The sequence below is a fragment of the Heterocephalus glaber genome, unplaced genomic scaffold (assembly GCF_053883595.1).
Source record: "Heterocephalus glaber isolate CG9 unplaced genomic scaffold, H.glaber_assembly_v1.0 deba00000281, whole genome shotgun sequence".
NCBI classification, from domain to species: Eukaryota; Metazoa; Chordata; class Mammalia; order Rodentia; family Bathyergidae; genus Heterocephalus; species Heterocephalus glaber.
The window spans coordinates 6760297-6780010 of NW_028258139.1; the positions used below are offsets into that span (position 1 = coordinate 6760297).

General features: G+C 43.8%; 1 long non-coding RNA gene across 2 annotated transcripts in view; it reads right to left on the reverse strand.

The window, feature by feature from the left end:
- Positions 1-16260, reverse strand: part of LOC147830198 (uncharacterized) — a 112013-nt gene extending 95753 nt beyond the window's left edge. Inside the window, exons 1-2 of one of the 2 annotated variants that reach the window (XR_015440706.1) lie at positions 15899-16260; positions 12208-12282 (exon numbers count right to left, since the gene is read on the reverse strand). This is a non-coding gene — a long non-coding RNA (uncharacterized LOC147830198). The remainder of the gene's footprint in view (positions 1-12207; positions 12283-15898) is intronic. The other variant, XR_015440705.1, reaches the window with a different exon arrangement.
- Positions 16261-19714: the final 3454 nt, after the last annotated feature.

Genomic DNA, 19714 nt, shown 5'->3' on the forward strand with positions numbered 1-19714 from the left:
CTGGGAGACCTTGTTCTCCGCACTGCCACAGGACCCTGACTCCCTGACTACCTATAAGCCAGTGTCCCTCGGGGAGGCAGGGGTGAAGCCACAGCCCAACCTGCCCACCCCCTGCCACAGCTCCACCCGCTAGGTTTCTCCAGACAACTCCACTCTGGCGTCAGCAGGAGCAGGTTTCCTGGTGTGCCAGGAGACAGCGAGTGACCCGGCCTCACAGAGGCAGCCCTGGAGCGAATCGTCAGTCCCCAACAGGAGGCTTCCTTCAAAGGCGCCTGTCCCTGGAAAGGACAAGCCTTGCCAGGAAAGCCCAGCAGAGCGAATTCTGTTGTCCAACGTGGCCCCTGTGGAAACTCATTCCCAAATTGCTTTGAAGTTCCATTAAAATGAGTAATAGACAAAGGTGCTGAGAAGATGCAGGAAATGACTGAACAATTTGCTTGCCAGTCTTTCTGGATTTTGAAAATCAGACGGACCATGAAAGAGGACTTAGAGGAAAGTTCATTTCCATTACCCAGGCACAAGCTGCCACACTCCCACCAAAAGAAGTTGCCCCCATACAAGGACACCCAGAGAAGCAGCACTGTTGTCCTCCAAAAGGTCTTGTTTCCATGGCCTTCCTACCCACCCCACCCCCTAGAGGCTCCTCTGTGCAGAGGTCCTAGGAGCAGAGCATGCCAAGTATAGTGGTTTCTCGCTTCCCAGGGAGCAAAAGGCATACAGGTTTGCTTCAAACGTAAGCAGCTGATTCCTTATTAGCTTCTGTGAAAGAAGCAGCCCGACGCAAGTCTTCATATGCTATTCAAGAGCATCATGGAGTTTGGAAAGAGCTGACACCCTTTGCTCCTAACCTACAGTGACGCTGACAGGCCAAACACCCTGCCCCACACCACCACCACTACCTCAGCGCTGCCTGTCTGTGCAGCCTGCAGGAAGGACACTAACTCAGATTTACTGGTCAGTAAACCATTCTATCAACTCCTGGAAAATGGGGCCTCCGGCACCAAGGCCAGTCCACAATGTTCAGAATGCCAACGAGTATGAAGCAGGAAGTAGCTGTCTGGTAAAGCTGCTGAGTGAAATGAGAGCTCACTCCTACCCTGCTTTTGCCGATTTCCAAAACCAAAGAGTAATCTGGATACCTGAACATCTCTATTGATAGATCTGTGTATACAGCACTCAGGGGCATCCAATAATCACAGCCTTTGAACACCAAACAATAGAAAGTGAGAAGGCTGTTTCATTACTTTTCCGTCTTTGGCTCAAATGTGGCAAGGCTATTCTGGGCTGACGCTGACAGGAAACAGCAAAAGCCTCAGGAGAAATGGACTTGCTGCAAGATCTCCAGTTCATTTTAACAGGCTCTGGGAGATGTTTTAGACAGGTTGGTGCTGAAAACCAAACGTGTGGGTGCTTATCTTCAACCGAACTCAAATCTTTGGAATTTTATACCTCACTCTTGAAAATCTCCCTGCAAGCTCCAACTTGCAGCTCTCCAGGGCACAGTTGCCCTGGAGTTAAGAGTCACCTTTACATACACCTGTTCCACTCAGGGTCATTGGGAAGCCGATGGCGACCACGTGGTGCTTCCTCTGATTGCGTCTGTAATTCTCCAATTTCTTCTTTATGATCTGCGCAACCACGCAGCTTTCAAAGCAAGCCCACTGGAATGCTTCCTAGTTGGATGATCATAGGAGAGCTTTACAAGAAATCAACTTGGAGTGGCTCAGAACAGGTATCAGCTAGAAGGACAATTAAAGTGCATGTTCGGCCAGGAAATTCTGCCAGTTTTTACCTGTTAAAGCGATTGGGAAATAGACCTGTACTTGCTGAAGAATGTACTTGTACATGCACGCATGGTGTGGGAGGGTGAGCAGGTGTTTGAGAACCACAGTTATATTATTAACAATGCTCTCTGTCTCTAATTTTAAAAGAATGCTTGATGCTCAAATATTCTTGCAATAGACGCAAAAAAAAAAAAAAAAAATGTTCCATAGCTCCCAGCTACTGGATTGGGTGATGGGGAAGAAGTACTGGCTACTGAGCATTCATTTCCACAGTCTCAGGGGGTCTTCACTGAAAAACGACCAGCTTGGGTTTCTCTTCCTCACGTTTTGCTGTCAAGCGATAGGAAAGGAACTAGCCCTGGTAACCAAGGCCCAGAGGACACCATCAGTCACTGCGGATTGGCTCAGCAGCAGCATTTCCCCCATTTGTCTGAAAGGACCCCAAGGGAACAAAGAGACAATAAAGTAATTCACTGAGTAATCCTGCTGAGAAATGAATTCCATTTGAAGCCAAATCTAATTGCACAGAGACACTAAATTAGTGCCTAGGTGATAATAGATAAGGAATGCTTTCATTATGCCACAATGTATGAGTGAGGCCCTTTTCAAGAGCAAGAGCGGGCAAAGCACTCTGATTATGTGCATGTAAATAGGAAGTTGCATCAGTGTATTCCAGAGGCTAATTCAAAACTAGAATGAAACACGGAGAAAGCATGCTTTCATGACAAAGAAAAAATACTTTGAGGTGTCCTCTTCATTGCCCTTGCTACTTTGTTCTTGTCCTGGGTAATAAGCTGTGCAGTGTAAAACACAGGGCGCTCTCTTGTCTTCTCTGCCACATTTGAACAGCAGTTTCCAGGAGAAATGTGTAACCAAGGGGCTAGAGGCTCCAAATGCTCGGCGTTTTGCACAAGCTAAAGCCCAGGTGAAGCCCACGTTTTTGTTTTGAGCTGCCTCTTTGACAGTTACAGCCAGCATAGCCACTGTCATTAGGAAGTGGTGGCCCGTCTATTCTGGCTTGTGGTCTGTGGTCCAGCCCATTGTGTTCAATACTGTGGTTTCCTCCTGGATGTTTGTGCCATGAAGCTACCATACTGAACAGTGCCAACGGATCACCATCCCTTGTCTCTCTCCCAAAAGACTTTTTTATAGCACATTCTTAATCATTAGACATGAGTCAGTGAACTTTTTGTCCTAGAATGGGCTTTCGGAGATGCCAGGCTTACTTCTTCCTATACTCAAAATGCAAAGGAAATAGTGGACAATGTTGAAACTGAGCCAGTTGAGGAAGTATCTCTCTTAGCCTGGCCAATGAAAGAGTCACAGGAGCAAGTAGCAGCAAAAAGGAAGGAAGACCCAGACCTTCAGGCAGATCAAACCCACAGAGCACCTATGAAAGAATGGACATGGAAGCCAAGTGCATATGAGCACAGGTACAAGATTAGAGTCACAGAAATAAGAAATATCCAACCTACTTCACTTCCACCTGCATTACTTTGCAACTTTACTGTGCTACTGGTTACCCATAAACTGTACCAGAGGCTCTCATCCATTGGTCTAACTCTCCCACCAACTTTTGTTTCAGTGAAAATGGCATGTATATCCCAAATAGAACCTGTTGTTGAGAAATCAAACTCTGAACACCAGAACCTGGGTTTAGCGGTGGACAGACACAGGGCCTCAGATGCAAACATACTCACTTATGAAACCTTATTCAGGCTCTTAAATGGTCTCAGTACTGTTAAAAGGGATTCAGTACTGTACACTTATCTTAACCTAACTCCATTTTGGAAAAGTGATGACTGACACCTGGCAGCATGGCACTGGAGGAAGCAGTTGCCAGAGCAGAATACAAAGAATGTCAGCTTTCTCTTTAACATCTTCGTCATCCTCAGCCCCATATTACAGTCAATGTCCAGAAACCCCCATCCCAAGTGGGCAAAATCGGTCATTCAGAAACACTGGAATGGCTGGCTTGCCTCCAGGTGAGCACTATAAACAAACCTGTGACCCAATGGGAAGTGAAAGCCACCTCCAAACTCATATCTTTCTTTTTTTTCTTTTGGTACCTGGGATCGAACTCAGGTCCTTGAGCTTGCGCAGCAGGCAGTGAAACCACTGAGCTAAATCCCCGGCCCCCAAACTCATATATTTCACAAGAAATTTCACATCTTTTCCTTCACCTTGGTTCCAGAATGCATCCTAAATCAAAAGTGTTTTGGGTTTGTATTCTAATGGGCATCTTGCAAAAAGTCTTGCTGTTTAGTTGGTTTTGAATAACTTTCCAGTTTTCCATCTTTGGGGTAGGTGGATAATTCATTGAAGACCAAATTACCTGCTACTCAGTGGTCAGCATGTACCTCTTGACCTTATGGCCCTTGCTGACTTGCTGCTGATATTTACTACAGCCCTTGAAGTACCCTGGGTTATTTCCAGGCATTACCTCCTTTAACTTCACAATCCTTTTTGAGGCAGATGACTTTACCACCCCAGCTTTAAAGATGATCAAACAGAGATGTACAGAGCACTGGGACGCAAAACACAGCAAGGTGCCAACCAGGCACCTCATCCAGATCGCTCTGCTCAAAGTCCAAGCACTGACCCACTGGTGGGTCCTGGGAAACCCTGGCACACAAAATAGCAAAAGCTTCTGTCCTCCTGGATTCTACAAGGGAGAGCAGACATTAAACAAATAATGTATTAAATAATAGCAGGAGAAATAGAAAGTACAGATTGCTATGGAAACGTGCAATAGCGGGACTTTGTGAATTGTCTGGTTTCCTTATATAGAAACATACACCCTCTCAGAGAGAGAAAAGCATACATTAAATGCAGGTTTTTCTCCTCTGGATCTTAATCCCTGCCTAGAACAGGCTACATTTTTCATAAAGAGACAATGAAATACCTCAAATCTTTAATCCTGAATTTATTCTCATCTAAAACTGAAGATCGCTGGCATACAGAGCTCCATTTTGTTCAAAATCTGCAAAGTGACATCATGTACATTTTTGCCAAGACAGTATACATTTCTCTGAGTTAAAATTAAACATTTTCCCAAGATTTAGAAAATGAATAAATGCTGTGGTCTGTGTCACATGGACTTTTTTTATTAGAACTTCTCTTTCAGAGAAAACTCACCTGTGTCTAAGTATTGTTTGTTGTGAGAAACTAGAATGACACAAGGATATGTTGATAGTGAAGTGGGAAAGTTAGGCAAGGAAAAGAACTTTGGCTGATTGTTCCTTTTACAGTGATTTTAAAAAATGATTTACAGGGAAGGGCACTGAAGATACTGATAAGACTAAAATATTTAAATTTGTTCATGAATATCAGTTGCCTATTTTTCTAATACTATCCACTAGCACATTTAGCACATATTGCTACATGCCAGGTATCAGACTAGATCTTTGATAGAGGTATGCCCTTCCACTCAGGTATGCTCTCAATCCCTTCACAGAATGCAAAAGTGAATCACTGTAACAATCAGTTTTAGCGAGTGCTTGCTCCTTATCAAGCATGATCCTACACACTGTATAAATCATATTGGACACTGTCCATTGATTAGTAGCTGGGCATCTGAATCCCTGGACTGCTTGGAGGAATGAGTTCCATTTTCCCTCAAATACCCCCTGGGGGGTTGTATCCTAGCCTTCAGATGGACCTTTGCATTTGGAGGAGACAGTCCCATTTCAGAGTTAGTGAGCCTTCCATGCAATCTCGATGGAATCAAGTCCTGCTGCAGCAGGGGACACTCAATCAGAGCTGGGGTGTGGGGGTGCCAAAGTCCACCCCTCCTCTGATTCCTGCCCATTTTTAAATGTACTTTTCCAGCTATGCTATGGTATCCTTCTAATACACTCAATCCTTGCTCAAATAAGCCATGGTCAACTAGGATGTCTGTAAGCAAGAATTCTCACTAAGGAAAGTGCATTTTCCCATTTAGTCCTCACAGCAACCCAATGAGGTAGGTACTTTCACTATGCCCATTTTATACCCAAAAAACAAAGGCACAGAAAAGTTAAATACCTCACTCATGGCCATACAGCTATGTCAGAGTCGAAATCTGGGCAATCTGACCCCAAACACAGCCCAGAGATTCAATACTTTGTCTAAGCATCTCTGAGGGTAGTCGTTATCTGGATCCCCTATCCCATGCTGATTTTCTTTTTGCTGAGACCAAGGGAGAGGTAGAGGGAGACAGAGACCCAGGACAGAGGAGTGACAAGATTGCTGCTGTCAATAGTATTAACACTTCAAGGTTTGTCTCCAGAGTCCTAGGACCTTTCAAATGCTTCCTATTCCAACTCTGGTTTTGAACAGCTAGAATGTGCTCCCCAAGTAGAGCCCTGGACTCCTCCCTGTGTCCGCATTCCAGTACCCAGAGGGTTGGATGAGGCCCGCCATGAGCGAACATGCCTAACCCTGACTTCCAGGCGCTGGGTCTCTGCCTAGCCCTCTCCTCCCTGCCCCTGCACCTGGAGCCTGGCAAAGGGGACGCTGCTTCTTCTTAAAAGTCCCTTGTTGCTTCCATAAATCTCAGACCCTTAACTTCCCAAGCTCTGCATAAAGGTGCAGTGTTTCTCCATCACAAACACCACGCTGTGCCTCCCTTCTGTAGAGGCAAGGGTCACCATATTGAAAACAGTCTTCCCATTGAGAAACGTTTCCCTTGCTTACTTTCCCTGTTGTTCTGAATCTTCCTTTCTTGTCCTTTCAAAGTGTCAGTGAAGGTGTTGCATTGATAGCAGCTTTGGCCTCCCCAAGTGTTGTTCATAGTGAAGGGAAGTCCACCAGAGAGATTTACTTCACGGGGGGTAGGGTTGGGGTGGGGGGAATTAAGCCCTGGGCCACCTTGCAAGCAGATACTGAGAAGCTCCACAGGCAGGCAGCTCTCTTGATGACCATATTAACATTTTCAATGGCTTCCTTCTTTAGATGAAAATGAAAGAGGAGTCACAAAGATTGTTTTCTTCCTTAGTTCTATAATGGCCCATTCTGTTTTCCTCCCATTGCCAGAAAAAATGTTGGCTGATTATTTCAAGTGATTTTTAATACAAAGGAGAATGAAGACAAAGGAAAGGGAGGTTGAGGGTAAATTCTGACTCTTGGTTTCCATTTTCAGAGGTACTACTGAGGGGACACGCTGGACAGGCTCTTTAGAGAGCCATGGTTGTATGTGAGGGGCTTGGTGTGAGGGGCTTGGTGTGAGAGGCAGCCATTGTGGGCCACCCTGATGCCTTTCTCTTCCCTCCGTCCTCTTCCAGCAGATACCCAACTTAAAAAGCAAATGTGAGGAACGTTGTGCAACATGTATTGCATATACAGACGCGGATGTAGGTACAGTACATAGGCTACCCGCACCGAGAATTTACATAGATGATCTGGGTGGAGTGGGTGATTATGTACAGTACACATGTGGAGTAAATGGGATTACTGTCATTTCTAAACTTCTAAATTCTGAAGTACAAGGAGATGTACCAAGCAGCTCATGACTTCACCGCTGATCAGTCCTAAAAAACAACAACAAAAAGTAAACGAATCCAAGGAGGAAAAGTACCGCCGCTGAGAAACCTTTTAGTTCATGAGTCTCACATATCATTGGTGAAACTTGTTTTAAAGAGTAAAAGAATGCTGGAACTTTCTGTTGGATTTCTAATTAAAACATGTAACACTGCTCTATTTTTCTCCAGAGACGCCGGCCACCGTGCACACTTGGCCGTCTTCCCCTGGTGTTCCCAGTCACTGAGTGCTCCTTGCCCTCTTCCAGGACGCAGATGAAATCCATCTTCTGTCTTTCATGGGAGTGGTGGGAGGACTCGGAGGCGGGGAGCGAATCAAGTTTAAACACTGAGAAAATGAAAACAGATGCGTGCCGAGCAGGCGAGGCTGGTGGGAATGAAGAGACCGGAAGCGGATCCCGCGCCGGCCCCGTCGTCCACGCCGCCTCCCCCCACCCCCTCCTCGCCCCTCCCCTTTCTTCTCTCCTCCCCCTCCCCTCCCCCAGTCCCTGCCCCAGGGTCCTCGGAAAGCTGAGCCGTGCAGGGAGAGCCCCGCTCTGCCTGGAAAACACGCTTGAAAGTCTCAATCCTGTAAACTGTTTGCAATTAGTCCGGAGAACCTGAGCTGGGGTTGGGAAGCCACTGGCAAGAAAAGCACAGCGAAGGAGGCCAGTCTTTAAAACCCACGAGGGGAAAGTGCAGGGCCTGTTTGCAGGCACAGAGGGCAGAGGCCGGAGCAGCACCTCCCTGCCTGGCTGGAGGATCTGGGGTTGTGAGGGGACCCGCGACAAGTAGCTGGCCGGGGCAAGAGGCGGCCGTTCGCGGAGGCTGGCCTGCCCGACCCCGGCGGCTGGGGCGTGTGGCCGCCCTCTGTCACCAGCGGCCGGCAGCCTCGGGCCCCGCCCCTCAGCCCCGCCCCCGGCCGGGCGCTGACTTCAGCGCCTCCCAACCCTGAATCAGGGCCCCGTCCTGCTCCCCGGGGGACACCGGTCTACGCAGGCCGCCAGGGGCAGGAAGTTGGGACTCCTCAAGGAGGCAGGCTGCCCAAGGGTCTCTCTCCCTCTTTCTCCAGAATAAAATACACTTCCCGATCCACCAAGCAGTCGCCTGCCGTCGCTTTTTGTCTATCCTTTCTCACACCACACCGCCTCTGGACCTGCTTTTACAAGGTGGGTGTGAGGTAGTGACAGGAGGTCACTTCCTTGTGGCACACACAGAATTTGGCCGGGGGCTACTGGTGATGTTATTGGAACTGTGTGGGCTGGACCGGATGCAGTGTGCTAAGAGGACCGTGAGCAGGACCCATGCAGAGCCAGCTGGAGTGTCCAGGAAGGAGCAGGGGCTCACTGCGCGGTGCTCCCACAAACACTTAGCACCTCTCAGACTTGTTCACGTGAATAAACAGCAATTCCAAGGAAAACCTCCCTGCGTTTATCAATAAGCATCTCAAACAACTCTGAATGTGTTGTTTAGAATTAACTGAACCAATTCTAGGGTCCCATTGTGGGAACACAGGGGTCAGAAGAGGGGAAATAATAGGTTATGCACCCAGCATAGGCACTAGAGGACAGTGAATCCACCTGAGGGTACCCCAGTGTGACCCTGGGTGTGACTGTTCACTGACTCAGGAGAAGGAACACCTCAGCTTACAGATGCCAAAGCCCTAGCCTTTGAGCCCACTCAGGGAGGTCTACAGCCACAGAGCAGAGCAGTAGATTGGCTTGTTTTTAATCAATATAATGGGGCTTCACAAATTCTTACCACTCCTTGAGAAGTATATCAGTATTTCAGGCCTCTGTCTTAAGTATACCCTATGCAGCATTACTTCATAGAACTCCAAACAGGTGTGCAGCAGCATGGGCATTTTCCTGTGTACAGTACTTGCCACCTGGCCACAGATGTGTTTCACAAACATTTTACAGCTACTAGACTGCAACATGAAGAGTGATCCTTCCCTCCTTTCCTAAAGACCAGTAATCCCAACTGCTCCACTGTCCAGCCATAGCAGTGTGTGGCACTGTTTCAAGGAGTTTTACTTTTTTAAAAAACACAAAACAAAAAACTTGAGCACAGGAATTCATTCATCCACATATACTGATATGTTAACTCAAAGGATTAAAAAAAAATCTCTTTTTTTATTTTAGCTATAGCAGAATTTCTGGCACCATGGAGAAACAGAAATTACCTTCTGTAGGAGCAGGTCTATATGGAAAACTGAATTCACAAATCTGTTTTGTTGAGGCAAAATAATTTATGTGGCTGAGTTCCTTCAAACTACTGAAAATACTCAAAGGCCTTATCTCTGTTAACCAATGATCTAGATCATTTTGAGAACAAAGGCGCTTCTGAGCTACAGAGATTTCAAAATAGCCCATCTGGCTCTTTCATACTTTGATTTGTGACTTTATCCATGTAAGATTTAATAGGAAAACTAAAATCCCACCAAGAAAGTATTCCACAGTATTTCATTTGGTCCCTAAAGAATGGCAAAAGTACCAAATTGTATTTTGAGTAGTTCTCCCAAGCTGTAACTCCACTTCATTATGAAACTGGAAAAGTAAAACAAGTAGACATTTTCTTTCTATACTTTTGTTCCTCTCCCCAAAAAGCCCCCAACTTTGGTTAGATTCACTAAAACTTGGAGTTGAAAGTTGTCCACATCTGACCAGGAGACCACCATGATAAATGAATGACTCCTTGGGGATGAAGTCTGATTTGACTCACACTGTACTGAGATTGGTCATCTCCAAAATACTCTTGAATTATTTTATTGTTACGACCCTCTTAATAAGCACCGTTATCCCCACTTAACAGATAAAGACACAGAGGTCAAGTATAATAAATACTTTGCCTAATTTCCAATGATGAATGTCATTACACTGTATACCTAAAATGTACTAATGATTAGAATGAATAATTGATAGTGCGAGATAGGAAGAAAAGGTCCAAAGGGGTAGGGGAAGTGGGAGGGGTAGGGGAAAGGAAAGAAGGGAAAGGAAAAATGATGAGAAATGGAAAAAATGGAAACAAAGTCTTTGTAAATAGGGAAGGGTGGGGGAGTGAAGGGAGGGCCGGGAATAGGGAAAAAATAAGAACCAAAATGCATCATGTAAAGGTACAATTCCCAATAAGAAATGTAAATGTGTTGTATACCTACAATGTACCAATAAAAGAATTTAAGGAAAGAAAAAAAGTAAATACTTTGCCTAGAGTCACATAGTTAATGTGGCTAAACTAATTGACTATAGACATAACCAACCTCAAATATGCACTGTTCTACTCAAATTGGGCTGCTATAACATACTACTATAGACTGGAAGGCTTTAATAACTAACATTTATTTCTCACAGTCCTGGAAGCTAGACAGGTCGAGATTTAGTAGTTTCAGTGGCTAGTGCAGGCTTTCTTTCTAGTTGGCAGATGTTGAACTTCTTGTATCTTTGCATGGCAAAAAGCAGAGGCAGAAACCCAGCTCTCTTCTGTCTGTCTCGCCTTATGAGGGCACTAATCCCATCACGAGGGCTCCACCCTCAAGACCTCGTCTAAATCTCATTATTTCTCGAAGATTCTATCTCCAAATACCATGCAACCTGGCGATCAGGGCTTTGACATATGAATTCAAGGGGACACAATTGCAGTCCAGAGCACCCAGCTTCCAGTGAGGGTCTTATTTCTGGGCATGTCCTTGGTTTTGCCCTGACTGTGGGCCCTGACTGACTCAGATAAGATGCAAGTCTGTGATTCCAGGAGAAAATGCACAAGGCCTGGGATCCCTTCGTGTACTAAGATTAATACATGAGGGGCCTCAGGAAAAGGAAAATAAAATGGTACGTCACTGTCAAACTCAGCGCGTTTCAAATTTGTATTCAAACACCAAAAAGTTCGAGAACTGAACATATTTTTCCCATAAGAAATACTGGAAAACCAAATCATTGCTTCTGAGACCCCAAAATTACTTATGAATTCATTTTTCCAGGACTTTAACAAATTTCACAATGATTTCTTTCTTTAACTCTATTGTGGTTCTCACAGTTTCCCTCTTAGCTTTACTGCTGGTGTCACAAACTTTCTTTAGAGCCATGGTTATGATATTTAATGTAAATAAAGCACAAAAAAGAAAGGGCCAATGATGTTTTATGCACTAACATAAGCACTATATGCTGTCTGGGCATGAGCGGTGCTTACACTGAAGTGTCACCTCTTTGTGTCCAAGATGAGACACAAGGCGTGACTCACCCTTGGCCACAATAGGTTTTTTCAAGTTGGATTTTCAATGCAACTATAGAGCAAAATTATGAACACCAAGCGGATTCTTTTCGAACTTTGCTGTTAGTGGAAAGTTCGATCTTGGAGCTGTTCAACAACTGAGGTGCCACTGTAAATCTAAACATACATCAGACAGCTAGGACTTCTTAGAAACAAAAATACTTATTAGATACATCTAAAATATGTTTGTTTGAAACCTGAGAAGAAGGGGGCATGGGGAAACCAATTTACTGTACTAAACAATTACTAAGCTATTCTTTCACCTCATTAATTTGGAAAATCAGCTCACTAGAACATTAGCTCTGTGAACGTTCAGAGTCAACCTCAGAGTATATACACCTAGGTTCTAGGCACACTGGCTTTGTAATATTGGGCAATTTATTCTAAAGCCTTTAAGGCCTAGTTTCTTCATCTACACAATAGAAATATTAAAAAGTACTTGTTCCTCTGGTTTTCTTATGAGATTTTAACAATATAATGCATGTAATGGTGCATTGTAGAAAACCAGGAACTCAGTAAATGTCAGCTTTTCCCACAAGACCACAGCTGTTAAGAAAATAGAACATTATTTAACTAAAATGAAATAAGATAAGGATGTATGCCCAAAAGTACTTGCTGGTTTATTTAAGGAGGCCTATTTTGGATTATTTTTCAGTTACCTCTTTGGGAACTGGTGAGTTTACACAGAAAGTTCAGACATCACAGGAAGCCTGGGAAATGAAGCCATTCATACTCTAAAAATAAAAAAAAAAAGGTTTCAGCCAATGTTTACCTGGACAGGTATTATATTATCTCATTTGGACCTTTTCCTCCAACATCAGTTCAAATGAAAATAACCAAATGCACTTAAAACCTCTCCCTGCCTGGTGACCTTGGTCCACAAAGGCCCTGCAGCTCTGGTGGTCTGCATTGGATGGGGAAGCCTCAGCCTCAGAAAAACTGCCTGTGACCTCTACCAATTCTCCAGTAACTGCCAGGGTTAGCATAGGAAGTGGGAAAGGGAAACCGGAAGTAGTTCTTATATAGCTAAGTTGGTTTGTGGTTGTTTTGGTTTTCAGTTTTTTCCTTTTTTAACAAAGGTGAAGAACATAAAGACCCAAAATTATGTAGGGTTTAAGCCTCTGCATTATCCTCCACTGCCAATGCAGGTGTAAAGGCATTCTCTTCCAGCAAAGATCCCCTCCTTCAGGAAAAGCACAGCCCCTTCCCCAGGGTAGCATAGACCTGTTTTCCCAGAATGCCACCAAAATGGCCACAGGCCCTGGCAGGGTTTTGGCAGCCCCGTGATCATGGTCCAGCACTGCCCTGAGCAATAGTTATGCAGGCAAAAGGAGCCGGATTAAAGGTACCTGTTTCTGGAAGAAATCTGACTTATAGAGGCTCTTTGTAGACTTGGTAATGAAAAAGGAAAGCAGTAAAAAAGGAAAAGTATTTACAGTGATAATCCACACATTTCACTTATTCAAAAAGCATTTCAATTGATCTTCTTTTTTGAATAGTTTAATCCTATACCTCATATCTAAGTGATCTGGTATTTATGGTAAAAGACACAAAAATACTCATCTATTTAAGAAAGAACTCTTTCAGATGATCTTGGTTTTTCTGGTGTGAGTACTTAGTGGAAAATGTGGGATGACAGAGTGAACAAGTGAACGGATCTACCTCTGGCTGTCAGCCAAAATGTTCCATATACACTGGCATGTGTATATAATCTATTAGGCTGTAAATTCCTTGAGTACATGGGCCATGACTTCCACTTCCTTTGTAACCCCCACCTCAGCGAGGCGCACCTAGTACAACACAGCCTGCACGGAGTTAATAGGGAGCAAACGTTGTCAGTTTTTCAACATTTAGACCTGTGTTTTTAAGGGCCATGTCTAGCCACTCCAGCCTGTACCACATATATTGTTATAATACATATGAGCAGATAGGCCATATTTAGTTGCCTAATTCTCTCCTGATACATGCACACTGTTGAAGAGGTTGCTACCTCGTGGACGCACTGTTCCATCTTCACTGAACAAGGAAACACGCGAGCACTCCAGCCCTGGAGCATTTGTATCCTAGAGTGGAGCTACTTCTCCCTTTCTCCAGCTTCTCCCTGTACAACTGTCCGACACCTTCCCTACAAGGAGGTGCAAGCAGACACATATCCACGTATGCTCCAGCCATAAAGGATCTACTTGTTTGTTTTATTTTTATTATATTATATGTCATTTCAGCTTCTGCTGCTTTTATTAATAACTGCATTGTAAAGAGAAACTATGTGGAAAAAAGCATTTATATGTGTGGATACACATGTATGTCCACACACAATGTATATAAAATATAACAACCAATTACAGCTGAAATTTACATGGAAGAAAACCTCCGAACTATATGAAGATCTAATTTTCTGATAGTTGGAGCATTCATATATTGTACAGTTTACTCTTGTGATTTTAAGTTAAAATATTATTCATGTCTTTTAGGGCCCCCACTCCCATATCTGCCTCCCCACCACCCTTCATATTAGGGATTGAACTCAGGGAGCACTCAGCTATATCCCTAGCACTTTTTTATTTATTTATTTTTTTGAGACGAGGTCTACAAGTCATCCAGGCTGGCCTCAAACTTGTGGTCCTCCTGCCTCAGCCTCCTAAGTAGCTGCAATTACAGGCTTGCACCAATATGCAAGCCTTTTTTCAGCTTTATCATATTTCCTAGACTACTTTGTGGGGTCATGTGCTTGGGTCTGGCAATCAGATGTGGGTGAAGTGAGACACTATTTATGACCCTTGCCCTCAATCCTTCCTGTGTCATTTTCCATGCTATCTCTCTCCAGCTTGCTGTCCACTGCAGAGGGGCTGGGGAGTTTGCCAAAACCCTAGACCACTGATTCTCAGGAGCGACTTTTACCCAGCAGTCATCTGACAATGACTGGAGGCATTTCCAGTCCTCATAACAGGGCAAGGTGCTACTGGCCACTAATGGAAGAGGCCAGACGTCTAGTGGTAGAGGCTGATAAATGTCTTCCACAGCAGTAGACAGCACCACAAAAATAAACAACTCACCTGAACTTCCAGCCGTGCTGAGGTGGGAAGCCCCGCCCTCATAATGGCTGAGGAGAGCTGAGTCTCTGGAGGCGGACCAAGCACTTTCCACCCCTCAACCCACATCTTCACTCGTCACCATTTTTCCGTATCATCCCTACATTTAGCTAAATATTGTGCTAAATGAACCACTGTGCCTGTATTAGTCACTTTCTCATAGCTGGGACAAAATACCTAACCCTAGAAACTTAAAGGAGGAAAGGTATAGTTGGCTCATGATTTCAGAGGGTTCAGTTATGGTCAGCTGGCTCCAAGGCAGAAACAGCAGGGTGGAAGGGCCTGTTGGAGGACAGCTGCTCAACCCATGGTAGCCAGGAAGCAGTGGGGGCTGGGGGAGGAGAATGTGCTAGGAATAAGAATACACCTATCCAAGTTCCACCTCCAGAGACCTTCCTCTTCTGACCAGGCCCAACCTCCAAACACATCAGCCTTTTAGGAGACATTACAGCATCCAGGCCCTGAAAGTTTAGAATGGTTTTTAAGACAGAGAGCCTACACTGACTAATAAATATGCCAGAGAGACCAAACAGTGCATAGGAAAACTCAATGATGCACCCATGTTGTTTTATATTGTTTTGCTTGTTTTTGAGGCTCAGTCGCCATAGTAATTGAAGTCCTGGTGTTGCCCCCCCCCCAAAGAAAGAGGCCTTCAGGTACCCTCGCTGGGTAAGTGTCATTCACCCAAACAAAAAGGCCACTAGGACCCTGGCGCAAATGAGCAAGGAAGTCTTAGTAGTTCCCATAATGCACACAACACCATGTCAACTTCCTCAGCATTTTACAAAGAGCTAACATGTACTTCAGTGATGTTAGTCTAGAAGCTTATAAGGAACAGCAAGCACAAAAGCACAAACAGAGAAAAAACAAACAGCATGGTGATGAGAGCAGCTGCTGCCTGAACGGTTGACCAGGAATCAAGCCTGAGTGCCAGAGTTAAGGAGCCCAATTGGGGCAAACAATTGGAGTCCTAAAGTATACAGAAGAACCCTTCAGTGGAATGAAAAAGCAAAACTAGTTTTCTACCTGATAGCTTGAGTGGCTAAAACTCTTCTAATCCTTACAGGGCAAGAGAGAGAAATGCTATTTTATTCCACTGAAAAGTTATCTTAATAATACCATCACTGCATACTATATGCTTAACAAAAAAGAGATACAAACTAAACTCATTCCCCTTTGGTATTGTCCAATGAATTTAAACTCCTCCCGTTAGTTTACTATTTCCAGAAATTTCCTGAGTAGAACACACTTTCCCACTCACCTGCATGCTGCTTTGTGCAACCAGTTGCCCTTAGCTCCACATGAGCCCTTGTACTCAGCCCACAACTCTTCCTTCTGACCTCATCCTTGACTGAGGGTGTCCTGCACAGACCTTCCAGCTGCTTCCTTCTACTCCCTCCAGGGAACTAAAGGGAACTGGAATCTGAGAGCCTTAAATAGACACTCTGATGTTTAGAAATTGTCATAGAATGGAAAGACACACAACCTCACAGAGGCTCACAATAATAAACAGACAACGTTGGCAAAGAGCAGTGAAATGATCCTCACCCACAGCCATGAAATGCCAGGCCTGGCAGTCAGCAGCTTGAGTGTCCCATCACATTCCTGCTTGAGGAACCTAATAAGCACATGGGAGCATCATTCCACCCTGCTTATGTGAGCTGTGAAGGCACCTGGGAGAGAGGACAGTGCAAATGAACAAATGACAAATCAGGTGGAGAAGCTGGAAAGGATGAATACAGAGAACAGCACATGCCAGGGTACAGAAGCAAACACAAGCAAGGGAATCGCAGCATGTATTTCAAGCCTTCTAGCTTGGTAGACATTGTTCTTACTTTAAGCCAGATGATCCCAAGGCTTTTCATCTTGTGACTGATTTGGGGGAGTTATTGACCATCCTTCAGCACAAGGACCTCCATCTTTTCTTTCCCCAGTACTGAGGATTGAACTTAGCCTTCCATTGCTCTACATCTCCAACTCCCTGTCTATCTATCTATCTATCATCTGTCTATCTTCCTTTTATCAGCACTAGGGATTGAACTCAGGCCTTTTAAAAAATTTTTATTCACAGATAGGGTAGCACTAAGTCGCTAAGTTGGCCAGTTTGGGCAAAAACTTCTGATTCCCCTGCTTCACCCTCCCAGAATGCTGGGATTACAGACGCACATCACTATGTCCAGCTCAGATCTCCTTCATCTTAATCATTTATTAGTAAAATCAATTGAATTTGCCTATCCAATATGTGTGTATTCATTTTGAAATGTATACTTGTACCATTGTATTATGTTGTATGTGCCAAATAATACACAGTAAAATATATATTTTTAAAGAATAAAGTAGAAACTACACATAAAAGGAATACTAGATTTTTCTGCCCACACCTCAGTTTATCCTCTTGTAAATTTATCCTCTTACCAGACCAAACTAAGTATAAAAGCAATTTTGTTCATCACTGTGGCCCAGTACCTACTATCTTGCCTGATACAGGCACATCTTCCTTCAGCAAGTATGAGCTGAATGAATAAGAGAGCCCAAATCATTATTAAAGATTTACAATAAGATTGAATGCAAAAGCAATTAGTAGAGAACATCTAATCTTGCGTGAAACAAAGTCCGATAGCAGCACAATCTTAGAATCGTTCTTATATGTTACAATTTACTTTATTCAGAAAAGTGAATGACCGTAAGAGTCATCAATACAATCAGTGGGTGCAGCAGGACAATGTAGCAAAACACAGTGCCTGACTCCACTTTCTTGAGTATCTGGCACAAAGAGAAAGTCAAAGTTACCTCCATGTGTTTTATTTATTGTACGTCACCAAAAATATAATACTGTATACTGCATGGGATCTTTGAGTATTATACTGCAGTAATCAATGAAGACTAAAGGAGCTGTATTTGCCCCCCATCTTGAGCTAAGCCGGCACATACCCAGCTTTTCCAAGACAGTTGCCTCTTTCTCTCCAGGGCCCTGTGGGTCTCCTCTCTTTCCTCAGAGGACCTCTCAACTCAGTGGAAATAGGGATCTACATAGCTTTGTAACCAAGTACCTTCCAGAGCCAAAGCAGAGAAAGTGCATCCTATGTTATGGTTGTTTAATCTCCGTTAACAAATCCTCATCAGTTTTCTGCTTTGAAGTGTGGATTTCTTGAGGCAAGGGCAAAGAGATAACAAGATGAAGAAGATGAATTGCAGCTCTCAAATACTAGAGGTCTGGTCTCTCTAAGGCTTGTTAGCCCCCATATACTCAATGTTTATTAGCTCAACAACATTTGAGTTTTGAAGAAGGCAAAATATATTTCCCCAATAGGGTGTTTTCTACAAATTCTTATGCATTTTTAACCTGACAAAGGACTTCAATTAAGAATACATGAAGTTAGGTAGGAAAGATGGCCCTGCACTAGTATCAAGGCCCCGAATCTCCAGCATTAAAAATTCTCTTCTCCCAGCACTGAGGAATGGGCTGTGTTAGAAACAGACAGTGGGGAGAGATCTCTGGGGAGAGTCTGTAGCAATTGGCTTATTCTCATTTGATCCTAAACAAGATGCTGTCATAAAATCCAAGATACACTTGTTTTGATCTTCAAGTTTGTAAATAAAGCCACTCCAAATGAGTGCCACAAACCCACATCTGATTCCCAAGGGTAAAAAAGAACTTTACTGTCTGTCGTATTAGAATTCCAAGTGACCGGTAACCACCCCTAGAAAGTGACAGCATTCAAAGCTTTGGCAGGACCTACAGTAAAATTAAACCCTATGAACTAATTATCCACCCTAACAGAAAGGGCAGGGCTTTATGGGAAATGCATGATCCACAGCTTGCTGTGAAATACATGCAATAAACAAGTTTCACAATCTGAAGGAAGCCAAGCGGCAGGAGCTGCATGTGGGAACGCTGCCCAAAGGGCAAGAGCCAGGTGGTGAAAAGGGAGCTGAACAAGGAGTGAGGGCTGAGGGATGGCCCAGCCAGTGGCCAGGTGACAAAGCTGTGCAGCAGGTCTGAGTACCCAGCAGGTTCCCAGCCCTTAGAACACCCTGGGAAACTTTCTCACGCTGTTGATAGGATGGGAACCTCACACTGCCCTCATTACTTAATCCATTCTGAGAAATGACATTTATTGGGACTCTTTCCTGTTTAACTGTAACACTTATGAGAAATACACATGGAATACTGTTAAAGAACTGAAAAAAAAATACACACATGGAAGCACACACAATGCTATGGTTTGAATGTCCTCACCAAAAATCATGCTGAAATTTCATCCTCTTTGTGTGCTGTTAAGAGGTAGGATCATTCTAAATAATATGAATTATTTCAATTTTTTCAATCTGATAAATGAATAATTGTATATCATTTCAAATGAAAATTTAAAATCTTTAGGCACTGGAAAAAAAAAAAGAGGTTGGACGAGGTGAGATGTTAAGAGGTAATTGGGTCATGATGGATGCTCTGCCCTTGTGAAAGGGTTGTTAATCCATAATGGATTAATGGGTTATTTTAGGAGCACTTTTGTTATAAAAGCCACCTCTCTTAGACTGCTTAGCTTTGCCTCTCCATGTGATGCCCTCTACCACATCAGGACCAGCAAGAAGGCCTTCACCAGATGCTGAGCAAATGATAACACTGTGTTCTTGGGTTTTTCAGCCACTAGAACTGTAAGCAGAATAAACTCTTCTTCTTTATAAAACATCCAGTGTCAGGTATTGTGTTCCAGCAACAGAAAACAGACTAAAATGTGTGCTTAATATGTATTTATGTAAATTATGTAACTTATTTTAAAAATTTATACAAAGGGGGAAAGTATAGATTGATTTGGATACTACCTTCAAAGGTATTGCTCAAGAACAGTGACCGTTGGTGGTAACCGATTGGTGGAAACCGATTGGTGGATATGGACCGAGAAAGTATAAATTCAGTGAGCCAACTGACAATTTACAACAAGCACTTTTACCCCAAGTCATTTCATCTTCTTAACCACTGACTGATGGAAAATGAAGTTTTCAAACATTTTATTTAATTACTTTACAAATACTTAGTGGAAAGCTGCTGTGTTGCTGGAGCTGGACAGGGTGTCAG